The 22504-nt window shown below is 36.2% G+C and overlaps 1 protein-coding gene across 11 annotated transcripts in view; it reads right to left on the bottom strand.

The window, feature by feature from the left end:
- The window catches only part of Nova1 (NOVA alternative splicing regulator 1), a 125584-nt gene that overhangs the window by 70424 nt on the left and 32656 nt on the right, over window positions 1-22504 (bottom strand). For 3 of the 11 annotated variants that reach the window (XM_029540795.1, XM_029540793.1, XM_029540794.1), the window contains exon 3: window positions 1012-1113. The exons of the other annotated variants lie outside the window; for them this stretch is intronic. The gene's annotated coding sequence lies outside the window, so the exon portion shown is untranslated. The remainder of the gene's footprint in view (window positions 1-1011; window positions 1114-22504) is intronic. 11 annotated transcript variants of the gene reach the window in all.

A 22504-nucleotide genomic window follows, 5' to 3' on the forward strand; every position in this document is an offset into this window, starting at 1 on the left:
AAAGATTCAAGGGGTCTCTAGAAAAACCTCTTTTCCTATCTACTTCCTTATAGAAGTAAATAAATAAGCTGTCTGAAATTTACCTTAATTATGTTCGAGGAAGAATTTATAGACACAGATGTGTACATAAGTATCTTCAACTTACACTTCAGAATGGGGAGTTACCAAATGACAATATGTGATTTGTGATTAAGACTTTAGGAAGATAAGGGTGCCCTAATATGTTTTTACATAAAAATATCAAAAGGATCATCAAAAATAAATAAAAATAAACAAACAGCAAATTATACCACTGAACTTAAAAATTCTAAAATAGCAAAAATAAAACCATTTACACAGATAGTGTAATGCAAACAAAAATTTTCCTAATGATTTTTAAGTAATAAAAGTAAGAAAATTTTTCTATCTACTAATACTAAAGAAAGTCCTATTTCAAATTATGTAATAGCAACAAAAATATATTAAATAAATGGGAGACAGTGACCAAAGTATATTATGCTTTATTATTTAACTTTCTACTTTCTCCCATGCCTGAATTCAAAACATATTTCTTTTTAATTGAAACTTGTTGTTTCTAAATTAAGAAAGCCAACTGAGTTCATCACATACTGGCTTTCCCTCAAACCTCTCACCAGAGGCAGCGCCAGCACTAAACCGCAGGCCTCTGCTGCTTCTGCTGAAACGGGGACAGCCAACCTAAACAATCTGGCTCTACAGCCTTAGGGATGCTCTGGGTACTTCAAAACCTACACACAACTTGAAGTCTTAACATTTAGGTTTGTCAACAAGTCACAAAAATATCTCAGTTTTTCTTGGTTCTCATAATAAGTTAATTTCCAAAAAGTTAGTAAGTTAATTTCCATCCATCTATGAGATAATCCAACTTGGTAGCGATCACAAATCACATTTAGAGCCAAGGAAAGAAGCAGGACGTTTACCTGCCCTCCAGAGATATCTGTTACTCTGTCTTACTGAGTTTTCCAGTCTATGGTGGGTACACAAGAAACTTACAGTCTATGTAGTACTCCTAGTCAGTGTCACTCTGCAGATGGCACAGTGGAGAAATACCTTCTGTACAGGCCCATGTACAATCTCTTCTGCCGCTGGCAGCACCTAGGGGAAAGTGCGCTGTTAAACAGTTGCTGCGTTCCACTTCAGTAGTGGCTGCAAATCGGTGGTGAGTGAAGTGAGTCCTGTACATACATACAGGGGTGAAAAGTACTATAGAAAATGAACATATTTAAGAACAGGAGCGACTGTGTGAAAACTGCCACGGCAAAACAGAATACATCACTCAGTCACGAGAGACCTACACAGATGACTGCCATCCATTTAAAGGCTGGATGTTAAGAATGACTGCAAGGAACAGAATACAGCTGTTCAATTCACAACACAGTTATAAACTAAATGTAAAACATGGTAAAAAAAACAAAAACCCAAGCATATATTCATTTATAATATTATTTCAACAGAAATATCTCTAGAATAAGTAAATTTATACAGCACTATCCATTCCTGTTCACCTAGTTCACTGTTGTTGTTGTTGTTGTTGCTGTTGTCGTTGTTATCTGAAGATGACAGATCAAGGAAGTGGGGGATCCAAAACAGGCTGAGACACCAAACTTAAGCTAAGCCACACAAATATACCATTAGAGAAATGGGAGGAAAAGTCATTCCAAAACTGTAAATTATTTTTAATGAAGTGATTAGTTATAATATCTAGTGACAAATTATACTTCAAATTATAGAATTTTAAAATAATCTTGTACACAGAATAACTGTTGTCCTCCGAAGTTAAACTGGGTTACTCTCCACAAATAGTCATTTTTCTAGGACCATGTAAACAGTAGGTTAATGAAGAGTAAGATGGAGATAGTTCATCATTACTGAAGTTTATTATTGCATCTTGAATTTACTACACTAATGCTCTTTACTTACAATTCACCTTTGATTGAATTAGAGAGAATTCAAAAACTAGTCTCTAAGAATGCCACTTCCGCATGCTGAAGGGGAATCCTCATTTCCTGTCTCTACTAACACTTCATGTTTATACTTTTCTACATAGTTTGCACTATTTTATTCTATTTTTATTAGATATTTTCTTCATTTACATTTCAAATGCTATCCCCTTTGCTAGTTTCCTCTCCAAAAGTCCCCTATACCCTTCCCCTGCCCTGATCCCCAACCTACTCACTCCAGCTTCCTGGCCCTGGCATTCCCCTGTACTGGAGCATATAACCTTTGCAAGACCAAGGGCCTTTCCTCCCATTGATGGCTGACTAGGCCATCATCTGCTACATATGCAACTAGAGACACAGCTCTGGGGGGTACTGGTTAGTTCATATAGTTGATCCTCCTATAGGGCTGCAGACCCCTTCAGCTCCTTGGGTACTTTCTCTAGCTCCTTCATTGGGCGTCCTGTGTTCCATCCAATACATGACTGTGGGCATCCATTTCTGTATTTGCCAGGCATCGGCATAGCCTCACAAGAGATAGCTATATCAGGGATTGACTTAATATTTAAGTCAATGGAATGTCATTTAAATAGCAACTAGTTGTAATTAACAGCAGGCCTAAACAAGAATGTAGAGGGAAACTGCAACACTATTTTCCATTCTTTGCTCTTTTCTGATAGAGCCACATACTTAAATGCTGTGAAGCTATCTATGAACACAGCAGCCATGCTGCATATGCCTCAGGCTATGTTATGTGTGTTCTTAAACTAAGAACTAATCACTATGACAAAGCTCAGACTGCTTTATTTAAATATGATACTACTCCTGAGACTGCGGTGGTTTGTGTGAAAGTCCAACAAAACTGTCAAAAAGTGTGCTTTTAAGACAGGAATTTTTTCTCTAATTTGCTAATTAAGAATGTATTTACACTGGCGCATGTACTCAGTGCAGTCTGAAAGAGCTCCTACCAGTCCACACTCAGTTTTCTTGTCTTTCTACAATTACGACACAGTATGATTAATAGCACTTCCACTTTGGGTCAGCATGTGGTAAAAAGGAGAAAGGACAGTTTGTTGATCTATTCATTGACAAGGCAGGGACCAGAGGTCCCTGGTACAGCTTTCATACACAAAGCATACCGAAGCCAGAAGTTCTGTAAAATTGCACACCGAAATAAAGACACATGAGTCCCTAAATTCTTCCATGGAAAACATACCATAAGCTTTTGTAAGGTTCTTTTTTGTTTTTTGTTTTTTGTTTTTTTTTTTTGTTTTTCGAGTGTAAGGTTCTTAAGATGTTCTCCAGTGTCCCCCATGAACTTCAAGGAATTACTAATAACTCATTTAAGAAACTCAACACAAAAAGTAGAGGTAATCTCTGTAAATTAAATGTACAAGTCTAAGTAGCTACTAGTTCTCATGTGAAATCAATCTCCATTTAAAGTGATGTTCTCCAACACCACACACCCTGGATGAGACATGCATTTTGACACCTGACCTACTATATCCATAGCAGTGACTAGTGACTCGGCTTCTTTCCAGTGCCCCATATTAATTTACCTCTATGTAAAGTTACTTTCATTTAGTCATTATTTTCTAAAGTTTAAAATCACAAGGCATACACTTCAACAATTATGTGAAATTACAAAACTGCCAAAGATATGTTGAGGCTACAATTCACACTCCCCAATGGCATAGTACATTGCTTTGCCTCTTTTATTAAACTTGCTCTCAACAATGGCAGCTAAGGAAATTTTGGCTTGAATTGTTTATATGAAATGATTTCACTTCCTTTATCACTTTCATTTTCACCACATGTAAATATATTTAGATATCATTAAATTTGTAAAATACAGCAGGAGATTGCATGCTTGAAAAGATAATCGTGTGGCGCATGCCTTTAATCCCAGCACTTGGGAGGCAGAGGCAGGCAGATTTCTGAGTTCAAGGCCAGCCTGGTCTACAGAGAGAGTTCCAGGACAGCCAGGACTAAGCAGAGAAACCATGTCTCAAAAAAAAAAAGAGAGAGAGAGAGAGAGAGAGAGAGAGAGAGAGAGAGAGAGAATGGTATTAATGATCTTTTAAAATTTATTTTCCCAAATCCTTGGAAATGTAGTATTCTGAAGATAAAAGGTAATACAAATTCAAAAGTATACATGCTTTTAGGGAAGGAGTCTTGAGCTGTCACAAGACAGTACATTTTGTCCTGAAAATAAACTCAAATTCTCCCATATTATAGAAGACACAGTATGGAATTTCTTAGTGAGATGTGCTCTAAAACCAGGAAAACAACAGGTAACTGTTTCCCACGAGATTTATTACAGATACTCAATAGGCAAAACGGTCATTAATGGAGATTACAAAAATATACAGTGTCCCAACCATTTCAATGTAAAGAACCTTTTCTAGAGACTTCTCATGATAACAGTTAGATGTCATGTAGTGATATGTTCCAATATGTGTATAATAGAAAAAGAATAGTTTTATGTGAAGGCATAGATGAGAGAGGCAGTCCAGAATCTGCACTGGAAAGGATGCGAGTTAAATACACATGCAGGGACCTGGAAGGGCAAGAATATGTCCGGTCCAATATGTTAATATTTTCCTCTAAGAAGGGCACTTAAGTAAGCAGTGTGTGAAACTCAATCTAACAGCATCATAGAAAATGAAATTAATTAGAGATATGGATAATTCAGTTGAGGAAATGATTATAGGAACATATACTTTAAAAAATACTAAAAGAGCTTTCAAAAAACTCCTAAGGTTTAGAATCTAGCTTAATAGTAGAGACTTGCTTAGCAAGTATAAGGTCTTGAGTTCAAACCCAGAAAAGCACTGTAAAACAAACAATAAATTATATACTATATAAATCCCTGGGAGAGAAAAACTATGGAATATGTCAAAGTTATTTTCAGAAGTCTGAGTCTGATTAAAAGGATTCATTCATTCACTTCCTCAGTTTCAGGTCCAAAACCACATACTAGGTATAGCAGTCACGTAGAGGATCAGCTAACTTGAGAAGTATATTCTAATAGAAGAAAATTGAGCCATTCAATATAAAACGCAGTGAATGCTTGCAAGAAGTGTGTAAACCCAAAACAAATCCATGTTATGGAAACAGGATGACAAACGTACTATTGACAGGGTTCTCAGAGAAGATCAGGAAACAGTATTTCAATTCAGTGACCAACGACATGGGATAAAACGGCTGCAAGCAGATTAAAGATTAAGCATGGTTAAGAGGTAGAATATGCTTCCTGGGATACATGGAGTAGGAATGGAACTTCCAGCAAGACTAGCAAAGTGTGATGGGACAAGGTAGGACTTTTCTGCCAAAGAGACACAGCCCTGCAGCACTTACGTGAGTGACCCTTCCTTAGAGCCTCTTATTGCAGAGTGATTCCCTCTCCAGCCATCAGCCATAAGGGAACAGCTCCTCTGAACCAACTGAGATATACAATGTACTATGTGAAAGCACTCAAGTAGAGCTAGCAATTGTTTCTCAGGTTGCAGTTACGTGTAAGGCTGGGCAGCAGAGACCAAAGGGAAGGAACAACAAATCTGAAATAGGTAAGCCTTCTCCCCTCACCACCCTTCTCCATGAACCAGTGCAGGGTAGAAATGGTTATGTGTTAGGTTGGTCTCTACTCATACAAGCAAAGCAGAGTGAGCAACTACATGTCGACCTCTTCTGCTGCCACATCACTGGACAGTGCACATCTGACCAGCAATAAGCAACAAGTGGGAAGATGCTATAAAATGACTATGAGATTAAAGTTCACATTAGAGAGACTACACAGACCTAAAATATCCAGAGTGAAAGAGCCAATACACTACTGTGCTTAATCGTGCCCAAAGCTCACATAGAAAACCATGCAGTTTTCATGTGCCTGTATTCCACACCTCAGCCAACACTGTCTGTGGGATAGTTACCAATAAGGAGCTAACTAGTGACTCCAATCAGTCATTTTCCTACTGTGTGACATGGGTGTTGGGCCAAATATCAGCATTACCTTATTATTTATTCTTTGTAACATCTACTAGTCTCAGGGTATATAAGAACTTTCTTCAAGTTTTTCTTCAGATCCCGATTAGAGAACTGTGGGCCAGTGAGAGGGCTCAGCAGGTTAAGGCTCTTAAGGTGAAAGTGAGGTGGCCTGAGTTACAGGTCCATGAAGCACAAGATGAAGCAAGAACCATCGTACAAGGTGTCCTCTGACGTTCACAAGGCACATGCCAACAAACAATGTATAAATAGAATGGTATAAAGTGGAACTAATTGACTAATTGACGACAGTCTGTAAAACTTATCAAGAATAGTAAGTGATTAAAATCATATAAATGCAAATATTTAACAGATTTGTAGCGAATATTTGGTTTTATATAAACTAAGAAGGTAAAGGCTAGAGATATAGCTCAGGGGCAGAGCAGTTTCCTGACATGATCACAGTCCTGGCTTCCACCCTCAGCACTGTGAATGAAACGGGGAACCTGAAAGTTTAAATTCTTAAAGACAGCAACACAAAAGACTGTAGATAAAAAATACACTAGAATAAGGGTTTTTTTTTTCCTTTGTTTCAAGTGAACAATTGATATTTACACTTAAGAAATCTAAAACAATTTTAGATAATGTTCTGGTCTAACTCATAGTTTAATAGCATATCTCCCTCACCTTCTGAGCATTAACCGTTTAAATTAATACTTGAAGGAGGATTCTCAAAACTCAGCTACCTCATTTTAAATAAAGGCATCAACATTTTACATAACTAAATTATACATGAACTTATCCCTGTTTAAATGTCACACTTTTCAAGGATATGGTAACATTACAATGATGTTTATAACTGTTAGAATAACCCATTCATTTTACAATCACTTGCCATCCGAAGTCAGTACACACAATTCAACACAAATATTCTCAAACACTCCTCACAGGTACAAAGCAATAATGACTACTGTGAAAATTTATAATTACAAACTTTTAGAGGCTGTAAAGTTCGGTTACCATTTCTTATTACTGTATAAAAACTAGTCATTTGACAGTAAATAACTAAAACAATCTGGTATAAAACCAATTGTTGGAGCACAATCCAAGAAAGGAGAATTCTGAATGCTTGTGAGAAATCTCCAAGAGAAGACAAGAGACTTGTGACTTCAGTATCTTTGAAACACAGACTGGTCTTGGAATGTGTGCTCTTCCCAGGAGTAACTGATTGGAGTGGCTTACTTCAGCTATTGTTATTCATATACCTCTATGCAAAAGACATGTTTGGACAAGTGTACCTTGTCCTAGTGATTGTATCCTCTACTTACTCCGGTGACTCTTTTTAACCCCCAGAGTAACATTGCCTGATGCTCTGAATAAAGTTGGCCAATGTAGGAATTTTAGCATGCAGGCCACACCTTCTGGTATCATGAAAGCTAGCCCACAGGGAAGAGGCATCCAGGTCAGGGCCAACATAGGTGTCTCTGGACTTGTGTCAAGGGCACAGTTTCTTCAGCAATAGAAACTAACCTTCACCTCTGGGAGCAAACAAGGGCAACAGCAAAAGGACTTCTCATGTCTGGTATTGGGATTTGTGTTAGGTAGTCTTCAGTCCTTAGAAGGAATACATCAGTGCAGATGAGAAAAGTTTATTAAAACTATATATGCATATTTAGGCAAAGAATTATATATGATATAGGTATTTTTTTTTTTATATTTTAGTCAAAGAGTTAATTGACCTCTTGTTGCTTTTTCAGGTATTATGATTGCTAGGGAAGAGCACATCATTTTCTTGTCCAGTTGCAATGGTCAGCCCTGAAAGAATACATACAAGTAACATTGTATGGACTAAGTTGGTTGTAGTTAGAAAAATATATGTTTGTACATATTCATATATGCATACAATAACAATCAAAAAAGATGGTATGTATTTTAAAGAGAGTAGGAAGAACTATTTGGGAGGGTTGAGGGTAAGAAAGGGAAGAAAGAAATGTAATCATTACATTATAATCTCAAAAAATATCATTGCTCTAGTCTGAAGACTACACTACAAAGAAATGATCTGATACAGTTTTCTACCTTAAAGACGTCTTAAAAGTAATTTTTAATTTGTATAGATTTATTCACACCCTTTTGCTCTTATCTTTAGTATTCCTCTCTGATATCCCTCAGCTACTTTCATAATTTGAACATACCATTCCTTTACAAAAATAGCTATCAAATCTACAAAACTGTGAAGTAAACAGGAAACTAGAATAAAAAGTACAACTTACTATCAAAGAAAAATCAATTTTCTCCAATATAGTGTCATTGAGTATATCAACTACATTCCAGGGCAGACCTCATGCCTAAGGAGGGTTTGGCCAACACAAAGCTGACTCTGGGTAGATTGGCTTTTGTCTTATAAGTTATTTGTTTTAGGATGTGGTTTTACTCATCTATCATTTATCTACCATCTATCTATCTATCTATCTATCTATCTATCTATCTATCTATCTATCTATCTATCTGAGAGACAGAATTTGAAGTTGAGTGGGAACAGGAGCATGATGAAAATGTGTACAGAAAAAAACTAGTAAAAATACAGTTGAATACTCGGATTGGACTTAAGACCTGCATAACTAAAGGGAGACCATTCCTCATACTGGAAACCTAGCTAATTATCCAGAACAAATAAAGTCATGGGTATTGGAAGAGACTTTACAAATAGTCATTTACTGACCAGCAGAATCCCTAACAACAATCTATAAGCATTGGTCCTTATACCCTTATATCTTATCTCTTCATCAAAGGAAACTTCTCTTTACAATAAACAGAAAACAGTAGAAAACAACAACAACAACAACAACAACAAAACCTTCAACCAATCAAACTACAGAGTTGTAGAGTCCAGTCCCAGTAGAAACACTTACAAAACATTCCACTAAGGGAACATTGCAGAAAATGAGGGAGAAAGATTCTAAGAGGCAAAGGATCAGGAATTTCACTGTGAGACTGTGTCTCTCTTAGCAATGTTGGAGGTTACACCATCAAATTCAATCAAATGACTGCCCAAATGTAAGCTAAACAAAGACAACATCAATGAACAGGCCAAACTAGACAGAGCACACAAAGACTAAACTTTACAAACAACTTGCACTTAAGGAATTCTAGGACAAAGAGAGGTGGCCTTCCTAGGTTAGAGTACATCAACTGGTTATCTAGTAATGAATGCTCTGCCCTGAAAACATTCATACAAGTAACATTATATTGACTCAACAGTTTATATACAATGATAATTAATAAAGAACAAAAAATTGAGGGCATGAATTTGAACAAGAGCGAGAGGGGTATGCAGGAGGGTTTGCAGGGAGGAAAGGAAATGGAGAAATGCTGTAATTAAATTACAATTTCAAATATGAAAGAAGAAAGAAATAAATTGGAATATAATTGGAGGCTAGAGATATGCTGCAGCAGTTAAGAGCAGCGGCTGCCCCTTAAGAGTCTCCAATTTGATTCTCAGCACTCACATGCCTGCTTACAGCCATCTGTAAGGCTATCCAGTCCCTGGGCATCCAGGGCTCTCTTCTCACCTCCATGGGCATGTAATACATATTGTGGCCAGACATTAATGGAAAAAAAATGCCACAAAATAATTTTAATTAAAAAGTACAGCCAGACAGGTCAAGCTTAACATGAAATACAGCAACTGTGGAATTTATTCTTACCCTCATACTTATTGAACTGTTACTATAACACTGTGATCTGCGTTAAATGCTCTCCTTAGACACATGTTATTATTAAAGATTTATTATAAAATAAATATGAGATTATTTTAATTGCATTTCTATAAGATATAGTCAGGTACATGTTTGAGACCCTCTACTTTTATCAACTGCTTTCGATATTCTTACATCTAAACATCTCTTTTTGTATTTAAGACAGGGTATATATCCAAATTATCATTTATCATAAACTGAAAATAAATGTTTTCTATAAACTTAGGACCATACATTCTATTTAAGCATGTGTTAAAATGCCTTTCAATAATCACATTTAATGATAATTTTCTTAAGTGAAAATGAATGAGAAAGTTTGAGCTGCAATGAACTTAAAATATAGTACTGAAGGCAATACTACTTTAGTGATGTGAAGACTTTACTGAGTAAAGAAATACGACTGCTCTTTGTCTACACAACCCAAAGACAGTAGCAACTATAAAGCAAAACAGAATTTTTCACCTGCCAGAGGCTTTCGTTGATAAGATTACAGTAGCAACAGAATTTTCTAATTCACAAGAAATCTAGATTAAATTGTAAAGTTGATTCTGATATGACATCTAATTTTTTACATTCAATGAGTCCCTTAGACTAGGAAGTAAGATTCCATATAAAATCCTGGGACAATAATACTATAGTAGGACAAACCTAAAGAACTATAAAAAAATTTCATTTATACCCCAAGTTCCATATATATAAACTTATAAGCATATAAAAATAAATAAAACAATTTATTAATCTATATATAATAATCACACAAAGACACACTCAAACACACTTTAGGGCAATGATGAAATCTTTACGTTATTTTTCCTCATTAATTCACTCGTGAATTAATTCAATTACAATAGCAGTGGCAGGGAGCTATTTAGGTTCTACGAAACTCTTACTTACGAGTTGTGTTATTATTTACGGCTGAGGCTTGCACTAACAGTTATTTCATTTTTTTGTTTTTTGATTTTTTTTTTTTTTTTTGAGACAGGGTTTCTCTGTATACCCCTAGATATCCTGGAACTCACTTTGTATACCAGGCTGGCCTCGAACTCAGAAATCCACCTGCCTCTGCCTCCTGAGTGCTGGGATTAAAGGCGTGTGCCACCATGCCCAGCTCCTAACAGTTATTTTAATATGAAAATATGCCCAAAACTTTGAAAAGATACCCTGAAAATGCTTTACTACTAGTTGAAGAGGCTAAATGAATTTGAGGACTATTATCACTGTTATAGAAACAAGCATCATTTTTAAGAATACACTTGAAGTTGATCTTGCTCTAATCAGAGTGGCAATGTCTACTAAACAACTGACAACAAAACATGGAGATGTGAACAACTGAAGACTCTCATTCACCACTGACGCCAATGTAGAATGACCCTGACACCTTGGAAATAAGTAGGAGAATTCTTAAAAAGCTAGGAATAAATATATCATGTTATATATATGATATATACCACTCCTTGGCATATTCCCAAAAGACTAGACATCCTACAGCACAGGTATTTGCTAAGCCATGCTCTCTGATGCTCTACTCTATTCACAATAGATAGAAAATAAAAACAAACCAAGCATAATTCAATGATTGAATAATAAAAACATGGTAAACATACATTATAGAATAGTATTCAGCAATAAGGAAAAATGAAATCATGAACTTTGCAGCTAGATGCATAGAAGAAAAGGCAATAGTGAATGAAGTAATCCAAATGCAGGAAGATGATGTCAAATGTTCTCTCTTGTATGTGCCTCCTAACTCCAAACGTTCAGATGGGAATGCATAGCCTTGAAAAACTCCAAAAAACAAAAAACTGATGAGGGACCACTGTTGGAGAGGTGCCAAGGAAAGGGGATTATCAGAACACAGGCTATCTGCAATGGGAAATGGGAAAACTGAGCCTCCAATTAGTGAGGGCATAAATACCCAAGAAAGGAGGGTAAAGGTGAAATAAAATGATGTCTGAAGCCGGGCATGAAGGTGCACACCTTTAATCCCAGCACTTGGGAGGCAGAGGCAGGCAGATTTCTGAGTTTGAGGCAAGCCTGGTCTACAAAGTGANTTCCAGGACAGCCNNGGCTATACAGAGAAACCCTGTCTCGAAAAAACAAAAAAAAAAAAAAAACAAACAAACAAACAAACAAACCAAAACGAAACAAAACTATGTCTGAAAAAGTCACAAGAAATCATACTGTCTACCTCAAAATACTACTAAGTTGGTAAAAAAAATATGTACAAATATATTCTAAATATAACTGTCACTTCTGGGCTAACAATATTCACTCTAAGATCCAAAGACAACTTAACAAATACCCCAACACCAGGCCTGAGAAGCCCTCTTTTGATTTGCTGCTCAGAATCTTCCAAGAGAGCCTACAAACCTTGGTTACTCCCCAGAGTTGGAAGGTAACTCCTACTGCTGAAGACACTAGCACTTCAGACACAAAACTCAAAAGGCCCTAGGCTGAAACTAATGTAGATGCCTCCTCCCTGAAGACTAGCTTTCTTGTTACCAGAAGGGACTATGTAAACTTGCAAAGGAGGGGGGTAACCAACAGTCCTACCCTGCTATAATGCCTATGAACCCCTTCACTGTCCAAGCATGACATAATAACCCCAAAGGTACAGGAGTAAATAGCACACATACCTCCACTGTCACCAACAGCTCTCTAATGGGAGTTAAGACTCACTCAACAAGAGAAAAATTATTCCTGGTCCTGGAAACTGTGTCAACTATAACTACCCAGGGCTAGTGAACTCATGGATTGTGGAGAACCTACAACCAAAACTTTAATAAACCAGTATAGTATAACCCTTAAACTATACATAAAATATTTATCCTTACACCCACAAATATATATAGTACTTACTCCTTATTACAGCAACTTCGCATTACAACAGATCAAGACCTTTGCGGAAAAACCACAACCAATCCAAATGTAAAGTTCTAGCACCAATCATAACAGATACATCACATCTATAACACAACTCTTGAACCTAAGCTTCGAGGAACATTGTTGAGGAGGGGAAGAAAGGTTGTGAGAGCCAGATTATCAGAGTTGTTGTGAGATTTTTGTCTCCTAGTGATGTCAGAAGCCACATCCATGACAAACTACCTAAACATAATGTGAACAATGGCAATAATATAAACATGCTAAAGTAGATGGGTGGAAGGTTACGATGCTTCAAGCTTACACAAAGGACGACAGGTGCCTAAGGAATGCTGAGAGTGGAAGAAATCACCTTCCACAGGTAAGAGCATACCAACTGGTTACCCAGGTGATGAGCCCTGAAACAAACATACGGGTGACGTTATACAGGCTGAGAAGGCTGTACCTACGTACTTAAGAATTCATGTATATACATATTCACATACGTATAAAGAACAATTTAAAAGGCCACAAGCCTGAAAGAGAGCAAGGAGCCTATGTGAAAGGGTCAGAGGTAGGGAAGGGGAAGAGGAACATGATACAATTACAGTAGATTCTCAAAAAAAAAAAAAAAAAAAAAAAAGGAAAAGAATATACACAAAGTATTTAGAGGAAATGGAGCAGAATTGAAAGCAGGAAAACATTTTTTATGTGTGTGAAGAAACACTTAAAACTCTCTTGATTTTTAAAATCTATTTGACTAACATATGAGATTTGTGAGTAAAGATAAGAGAATTATATCCCATCTCAAACCATTTTATACTTTAACTACAGTAGCTGACACAGGAGAATAATTTCCTGCTTCACTGTGCTGACACTGTACCACCTAGACTCAGAAATTATATTCACAGCAGTAAGGCAATAGGCTTCTGCATTCAGTGAAGAAACACAAAATTTCACAAAATAGATATTATTTATTATTATAATAAAAACCATACAGTATTAAACAGAATTTATTGTTAACTATGCCAAGTAAAACTAAATTCGTTTTTAATTTCAAGTGCTCTGTTTCATTCAAAATAGAAGTTTTGGTGTTTTTATGATTTTAATTTTTAAGAAATTAATTTTTAATCTCACTCTTGAAACAAAGAATTCTAACATTATCAAAAACTTATTGGTTCTCTAATTTTATTTAGTTATCTGTTATGTGTTAGAAGACTATGCCCTATTTCAGGTGGAAAATGTCAATTTCATTTCTAAAGTGGTAATGATTAAGATGGAAGTTTGGTTATCAGCAAAATTATGTTTCACCCATTAACTGAAATTAATATATGCAAATATATGCATGCAGAAAACACAATTCAACTGTAGGATTTCTTCTAATTCACTTTAAAGTATAGTCTCTTTCCTTACTTCAAGAGATTTTTAAAATAATATATTAGTAGAAAGAGAAATACTGAGCCTGCAGTTCATATAGACAAAGTAAAACTATGAAGAGTCCAAGTTTTCAAGGCAAGATCTGAACTTAGATTAGATCTAGGCAAGATCTAGAATCTAGATTAGACTAGTACTAGCCAGTGGATTTGGGTAAGTCCTCAATCTGATACCTACCTGTAAAGTGAGAATAAGAGTAGAACTAAGTTAGAATCTTTATTAGATTCCTCAGAATAAACCATAATAAAGTAATAAAATAAGTACATAGTAAAGATTTGTGTTTCTGAGTGTGATAAAAGATTCCATAACTATCATTTGAACACACAGTTAATCTCATTCCAGAAACACCAAATCAGAAAGGGGAGCTAAGTAGGTCTGGTATGCATGCCTGTAATCTCAAGAACCCTGGAAACTAAGGTTGGTGGACTACCTTAGTTCTATACCAGCCTGGACCAGATAGTAAACCATACTTAGAGAGCCCAGGGGAGGGGGAAGGAGGAGGAGGAGGAGGAGAAAAGGCAGTAGAAGAAAGGGAGACACCAGGAACTGCCTGACTTAACAAAGAACAGAACTGAAATGGGAAGCTGTCCAGGAGTATGCTTTGAGAAATACAGTTCCCAACAAACAAAAGGAGAGATGGAAAATGTAAAAAGGGTTACAACTTTCACTTGACTTCAAGTCTTTCTATGCTATTTTCTAATTTAACTCTATGAATATATTATTTAAATTACAAAAACAATTTAAGAAAGTGAATTAGATGGATTTCTTACCTACAGCATGAAACAATAAACAATTAGTATCGATGTATCAATTTTAACTTGAAAACACCTCACTTTTCCAGCATAAGTAGAAGCCCACTTACAAAAACTCTGACAGGTGAGGTAAAGCCTACATCTTTTCAAACAATGATCAATTGTTACTTTCAATTATCAAAACTTATTAAGTATTGGGTATCAATCTTTGTCTTGCTGGAATTGTTATTAACATGGAATCAGAAATTTCTAGATAGACTAGAAAGTTCTATTAAGCAACTATTAAGGACTTCTCCCTTCCTCTTCCCTCCGAGCCCTGCTCTTCTTCCCTCCCTTCCTTTCTCTCCCCACCCCCCTCACCTTCCTGCCTGAACTGTAACTATTCTACTTGCATGGAAAATTAACGGTGGACTCTAATACGTGCAGAGACTTTAGCACTGTGTTTTGTGTTTTTTGTTTTTCCTGTGTGAGGTGGGAAATCAAGCAAGCTGGCTACACTGACAGGCACAGAACCAGAATTCAGTTCTGGCCCTGCTCCCTATTCTAAGGACAGAAGACATGCCTTCCACTGATGTCAGAATCTGCTGACTGCTTTATGCACATACTTTGTTTCAGTTCACATAGTCTATAAAGCAGGTATGATAAGGAATACTTTACAAATATAACAAGGGCCAGAGAAGTTAAGGTTTTAAGAACAAAAAGTAGAATGGTCAGTTTTACTCATAACACTAGGCAATAAAACTAACTATAAGTTTAAAAAATATCTGAATGTAATGAAAAAATTAAAATAAAAATAGTAAATTGATTGCGTCTACTATGAACTCAGTTCTAAATACTTTAAAAGTGAACTTCCCTTTGTTAACTCACATTTTATAGGAGAGAAGCACACAGAGAGGACAGTGAGATGATGAGTCAGCAGGACAGGAGCTCCCTGCCAGAACCCTTTACACATCCTGGGACTCTGCAGCCTAGGGTTAGCTTTATAAATCTGCTGAACATGGCGTGACACTAGGAACATCTCGGGATCTACAGAGTCTGAAGAATATAACAAAACCCTATTACCATATGAGAGATATGTGAAAGTATATTCATAATTAGCAGAATGCTATATAGCAAAAGGCATTTAAATTTAAAAATATCAGAAACTGCAAGTATTCCAAAAATAGAAACTGACATTTTCATATATTTCTTTATTTTGCAAGTTTCAATTTTTCCCCTAAACTTATAATAATAATATATTTGCTATTCTGGCATCCACAGTCTTATTTTTAAAAGTTCCAAACTATACACAGTCAATCATAATCCAAAAATAATGAAAAAGTTCTAGAAATAACAACTGGTAAGTGCTAAAATGTATGCTTTTCTAGGCAGTGACAAAAGCACGCCCACCCTGCTGAGCCCTGCCAGCCATGTGACTCATCCTTTGTCCTGCATGGCCACTCTGTGCAGTACCTACCTGCTGGCCAGGCACTAATCATCCTTTCAGACAGTCAGTATTTCAAGTCAACAAAGAAGGTTCCCTGTAAACTGGCACTGTGCCACAAGTCATGGTTGTTTATTTCACCATCTCACAGGGCACCTTATTCTGCCTTTGGCACATCATGTGTGAACCCAGTAGGATGAAATACATGAAAGACCCTCTTCATATATAGTTTTCTATATATTATAATTATTCGGCTTTGTTAGCTATGGTGGTGATCTGTTACTATACCTGATATATAAATTAAACATAGATATGTTTGTATAGGGGAAAGCATATTATATATGACATATATAATATAATATATTTATATATAATACTTATATATAAAACATATAAAATACGTAAGAGTTTATTATACTACACAGAGATTAACAAGTCACTTAGTATCTCCTGCTGATAAGGGCAAACTACTATATTAGGATTTTAACTGTTATCTTACAAAATCAATTAAATATAAACAATATAATGTAAAAAAAAAAAGATAATCATTGCCATTGATAAGTTTTAAAACTTTAAAAGCTATGCACATATCTATGTGTTAAAACTACACCACATTGAGTTCACAACCAACATGTTTCATATATTTTGCTATTCAGTGTCTATAAAACAGTATATCTTATCAGCAATGTGCTCTGTTTTGAATGTTCCTAACGAAACTTATTTTCAAATTACTCTGCAAAGTGAGGTATATGATATGGAATCAATTAAGACTTTAAGTGGCAATTAATTTAGGACTCCATTGTTAGGAGTGTACTAATGCATTCCATGGATTAATGAGTGATCCCGAGAGTGAAGTTTGCACTTGGTTCTTACCTTGTTATGTCTTGAACCATTCTAGCACTCTGAAAATCCATGCCAAAGGGAGCCTCTTCATACAGGAGGTGTCATGACTTCTGTGATTCCAACCTCAAGAATCATTAATAAACTTCTCTCTATGCAATTTTTCAGTCTGTGGCACTGAGTTACAACTAACAAAACTAAACCAAGTTTCTCAGTGTGTGGTACTTGAAAAAAATGATAATATAGTAGCTACCAGTTACACCACACTCAGTGGGAAGGCACTGCTGTGCTTGCTCTGTGCACTAACTTCATTGTCACAACAGTTCTATGTATGGGGTAGGCACTGCTACAGACAGGTCACGTTAATATAAAAGCAAAGATCAAATAAACTGCTGGGTTTCCTGCAGCTGCTATGTGGCAGAACCAGGCTACACATTTCAACAAAAATCATGTTCCAGATCCTCAGATGTGTGTCCGCAGTCTCACCACATTACTATGCATGATTTGTCATTTTCTCTGAAACATGCTAACTGCTCTGGCTTCTTTTCCCTCTGAAAACACTTCTGGCTAAAGCACTGTCTGAAAGGTACCTGTTCTTAAGTCACCACTTTTAAAGGGATAACTATAATTGAAAATACCACATTTTGTCTGGAAGCCAAAAATAAAGACTATTTGGCCAATGGAAAGCAAGCATGTCCCAGTTCCCCAGTTAGCATCTTGCCACCTATCTGCTGTAAACCCAGAGGAAGATGTACAAATATAAAATATTCAATTAGGATGTCTAGATCTTTTTAAAAACAAATACTCAGTTTCGTTTCTATGGACAACTTGAAATTCACACATGCAGAAAACGTGCACTATTGAGCTGATGATTTTTAAAAGGAGCAGTAAATAAATTTGTTAAGTTACTTTATTTCATGGCCTGAAATTTCGCTTCTTTGAAACAAGTCAAAAAAAAAAAAAAGCATAAAGTTAAGGCCAACAACCAAACACCCATATCATTTCAGAGGAATATGCTGTTTTATGTTAAAGCAGGTCAGCTTATCAGGTCTGATTTGCATTTGATAGTTTATATATAATATTACTACATATAGTTTTTTTGTATAGTTCTAACAGTTCTATTTTTATGAGATCAAGTATGTTATTTCAAATCAAAGGCTTATTAAGGAACAGAGAATGTAGTATATATTAGGAAAATATACAGAGATTAGATGAACATCACAATACCACCCTTATCTTATTAAATATAAACAGCAGCAATAACTATTACTTTCTTTAGAAAAAGTAAATAATATGTTCAATAGAAGCCAGGAATCCCTGAAATCCCAACAGGACTGAGGAGGATTAAGTGTTTGTGGCCAGTTTGTTATTCATAAAGTTCAAGCCAATGTAGACAGAAGATAAAGGCTGTATCTCACAAACAAAACTACAAGGGGCCTGAAGCAATGGCTCAGCAGTAACAAATCCTTCTTGTCCTTAGAGAAGTTAGAAGTTTGGTTCTCAGAACCCATGTCTTACAATTCACAGTCACCTGAACTCCAGGATCAGGAGAACTGGCACTATCTTTTGACCTCTGTGGGCACCAACACACGTAGCATTCATAGACACAGTGATAAATACATATACAAAGAAGATACTTATACATAAAACTACTATAGTGTTACTATGAGGTAAAACTATTAAACTGCATATGTTACAAGAATTCTATTTAAAATTATATAGGTACCTATAGAAATGCTTCTAAGATGTATCATGCAACTACCTGATTCATAATATCAGTACCATCACAAAATGTAAATATCTTAATGACAGAAGCATTAGAGTTGACACTGAATATCAGGAATTACACTAAATGGGAAGAGTCAGATACGGAGAGTTAAAGGCAAAATTGAGAAGTTGAAGTCTGTTGGAGTCCTGCAATTCTTGGCCATGCTGGGAGAATTCAGACTCACCACTTCTCAGTCTCAAAAAAGAAAACAAAAGCAAACAAACAAACAAACAGAGCTACAATAACTATTAGTGTCACCATAACCAAAATCATGTCAGCTTTTGATCTTGGTAGCAGAGGAGACTGATGGTTAACTGGTGGTTTGGAGAAGATTCTAACAGATACCAAAGGGAGAGAAGGAGATCCAAAATTGAAGGGGCACTGCGGTCTAGGTAGCAGCAAGGACTAACTAGTGGAGTGATGAGGAGGAGTCTTGAAGGAACCAGGTAGTGCTAGTCTTAGATCCTGTCACCTTCCACAGACAGCATTCTCCAAATATTACAGATAGAATGTACAGCCTGTGATATCAAATTCACACACACAAAAAGGGGTCTCAACATTCTTACAACTTAATCTTGGTTATGCTTGAAGTTTAAAGATACTTGAGGGAAAAAATAGCACATACACACACACAAACACACACACTACTTCAAACAGACAAGTCCCACTGCAGTTACAAAACAAGAAAAAACAATTAAACATAGCCCCAACAAACACACAAATTACCATAGTAATGATCCCAGACTAGAATGATTGGGAAGATTTTCCGGAAAACAACAATGCAAAGATTTGAATATACTCCAAGAGAGTAAAAACAAAACACCAAACAGAATAGAAGTCAATCCACAATATGAAAATAGAATTCAATAAAGAGAATTGCTGAACAAAAGCCAAACTAAATGATGCTGGAAATGAAAATGTCAATCAGCCACATAAAATCCTCATTGGACAGCCTCTCCAGTATAATGGACCACATGAAAAAAACACAGAGTCAAAGCTGAAAGACAAAGTAGAAAATGTAGATCACTTTGTAAACATCAGTGAGAAACTCATAAAAACATGTGAGTGGACAGTGGGAGAACACTGAGCCACCGTGAACAGGGCTGGTCTTTGAGTGAGGAGCACAGAGGAAGAGGACCACAGTGAAGGTTTAGAGAGTATTGGAAATAAGATCATATGACAAATCTTCCCAAGCCTAAACATGTCTTTCAGTGTACAAGGGGACAAGAACCTAGAGAGACAAATTGTCAATAGCTTATAGAACATAAAAACGACAAAATCAGAAAAGAAAAGTCTTAGGAAATATTACAACTACAACAGTAAGACCACACACAATTTTAAAAGATTATTGAGAATGGCAAAGGAGAGTCAGAGCACTCATAAAGACAGGCTCATCAGAACAACATCTGATTATCTGGCATTAAATGTTTAAAACCTAGAGGGCCTGAAAAAGTATATTCCAAGTTCTGAAAGACCACAATTGTCAATTCAGATTATTATACTAAGCAAAACTATCTATGAAAATTGAAGGAGAAATAATTTTTTCTATGCAAAAAAACATACTAAAGGAATTTATGACCACTAATCTAACTTAACTGAGACAATACATGAAGAAATACTTCAGGTTGAGGGAAGAACAAAAGTACCCAAGAGGTCAAATACATAAATAAGTAAACATATATATATATTAGAATATATAATATAAGAAAATACCATCAAAACCAAAATGAAGGGATATACAGCATCAAATAACAACTCTTAATAATGACAGACTAACCCCCAATAAAAGGCACACAGTAACATATGGTGTTTAAAAGAAAAAAGAAACAGAAACAAGATCCATCATTTTGCTGCCTCCAGTAAATGTCACTGTGTACCATAGTCACTACACTAGGAAAAATGAAGAAAAAAGGAATTCCATACAAATGAGGGAAAAAGATTAAAAGTACTAACTATTCCTAGAGAATAGACTTTAAACCAAAACATTTAGTAAAAAAAGGACATTTCATACATATTAAAGAAAAATACCTAAGGGGATATTACATTTTAAAACTCAATAAATATAGCACATTCAACTTCATAAAGACACATTACTAGATTTTTTTTTTAAAAAGGCTAAGCCCAAACCTATACAATATTTGTAAGTAATTCTAATCCTCTACTCTCACCTATAGAGAGGTCATCTGCAGCATAGAACTAAATGATATCATAAATCTAATGGATCAAACAGAAATACACAGAGCATTCCGCCCAAACACGAAAAATACAGTTTCTTCTCAGAAGCCAATGGAACTTTCTCCAAAATTAATCACATATTAGGATACAAAGCAAATCTCAACAAACATAAAAAACTGAAATAACATCCTGTGTTCTATCAGATCATAAGAGAATAAAGCTGGGTATGAACAACAGCAAAAGGAAATACAAAAGTACATAAACTCATGGAAACTAAACATAGTAGAGAATGATAATGGAGCCAAAGAAGAATTCAAGAAGCATGTTTCAAAATTCCAAGAACTGAATGAAAACTGAAAGCCATGCAAACCAAATCCATGGCACATGATGAAGGCTCTAACAGAGGAAGGTTTACATGTCTCCGGAAAAAATACAAAAGCTGGAGAGATCACAGATTCACAAGTCAGCGACGAGCCTGGAAGCCTTGGGAAAACAAAAATAAACAATTTCCTAAATGAGTATATTGGAAGAGATGATCAGTATTAGGGATGAAAGTAATGGAGAAAAGAAGCAACGCAAAGAGTGAAACTAAGACTTACTTCTTTGGAAAGTTAACAAGATCACAAAACCTTTAGCCAAATTATGAGAAACATAGAGGACACAAATTAGTGAAAAGGAAGACAGTTGTAGAAATTTTTAATCTTAATCTGGGGTTTCTACCCACCTTGATCATGTAGTTCCTGGATAAGGTATGCAAGTTTTATTATTTACAATAAGCCTTAATCAGCATACGAGATGAGCAGATATCTACCCTATGCTATTAGAATCTACTTCCCTATCGATAACCCCAAGTTATTAGTTACTATGTTTTATCTGAGCTGCTCTTAAGTTCAATTGTCCAGCCCTCAGGGCCATATCACTTGACTCCTAACCCATGGTGTCTCCCTCCTTCCATTTATCTTCTTCTCTCCCCTGCCTGGTTCTTCTCTGATTCCAAGTTCAAGAATCCTAAACCCTGACTATGTCTCTTTTGTCCAGTTATTGGCTGTTGGCATCTTTATTTACCAATCAGAAATAAAGTAGGGACAAGGTCACATAGTGTCACTTGGGTCTACCTGTGGTCTCTCTTTTATCTGGGCAACCAGGTCTTGATGAACCAGTATTAACATTATAATACAAGCAACCCAATACAACCCACTACAAAAGACAGTATAAAAGAGAATGAGAAAATCCAGAGAATGTTAAAGACATACTTTAAGAATTTACCATCCCATGTGGGGAGCAACAGTGTCAACAGGCCAGAACCCCTGAGCTCCCAGGGACTGGACCACCAACCAAAGAGTACACATGGAGGGACCCATGGCTCCAGCTTCATACATAGCAGAGGATGGCCTTGTTGGACATCAGTGGGAGGAGAAGCCCTTGGGCCTGAGGGTGTTCAATGCCCCAGTGTAGGGGAATGCCAGGGCAGAAAGATAAGAGTGGGTAGGTGGGTGGGGGAGCACCCTCATAGGGGCAGGGGGAGGGGGAGGGGATAGGAGGTTTCTGAGGGGGAG

This window comes from Mus pahari, chromosome 7 (genome assembly GCF_900095145.1).
Source record: "Mus pahari chromosome 7, PAHARI_EIJ_v1.1, whole genome shotgun sequence".
Taxonomy (NCBI): Eukaryota; Metazoa; Chordata; class Mammalia; order Rodentia; family Muridae; genus Mus; species Mus pahari.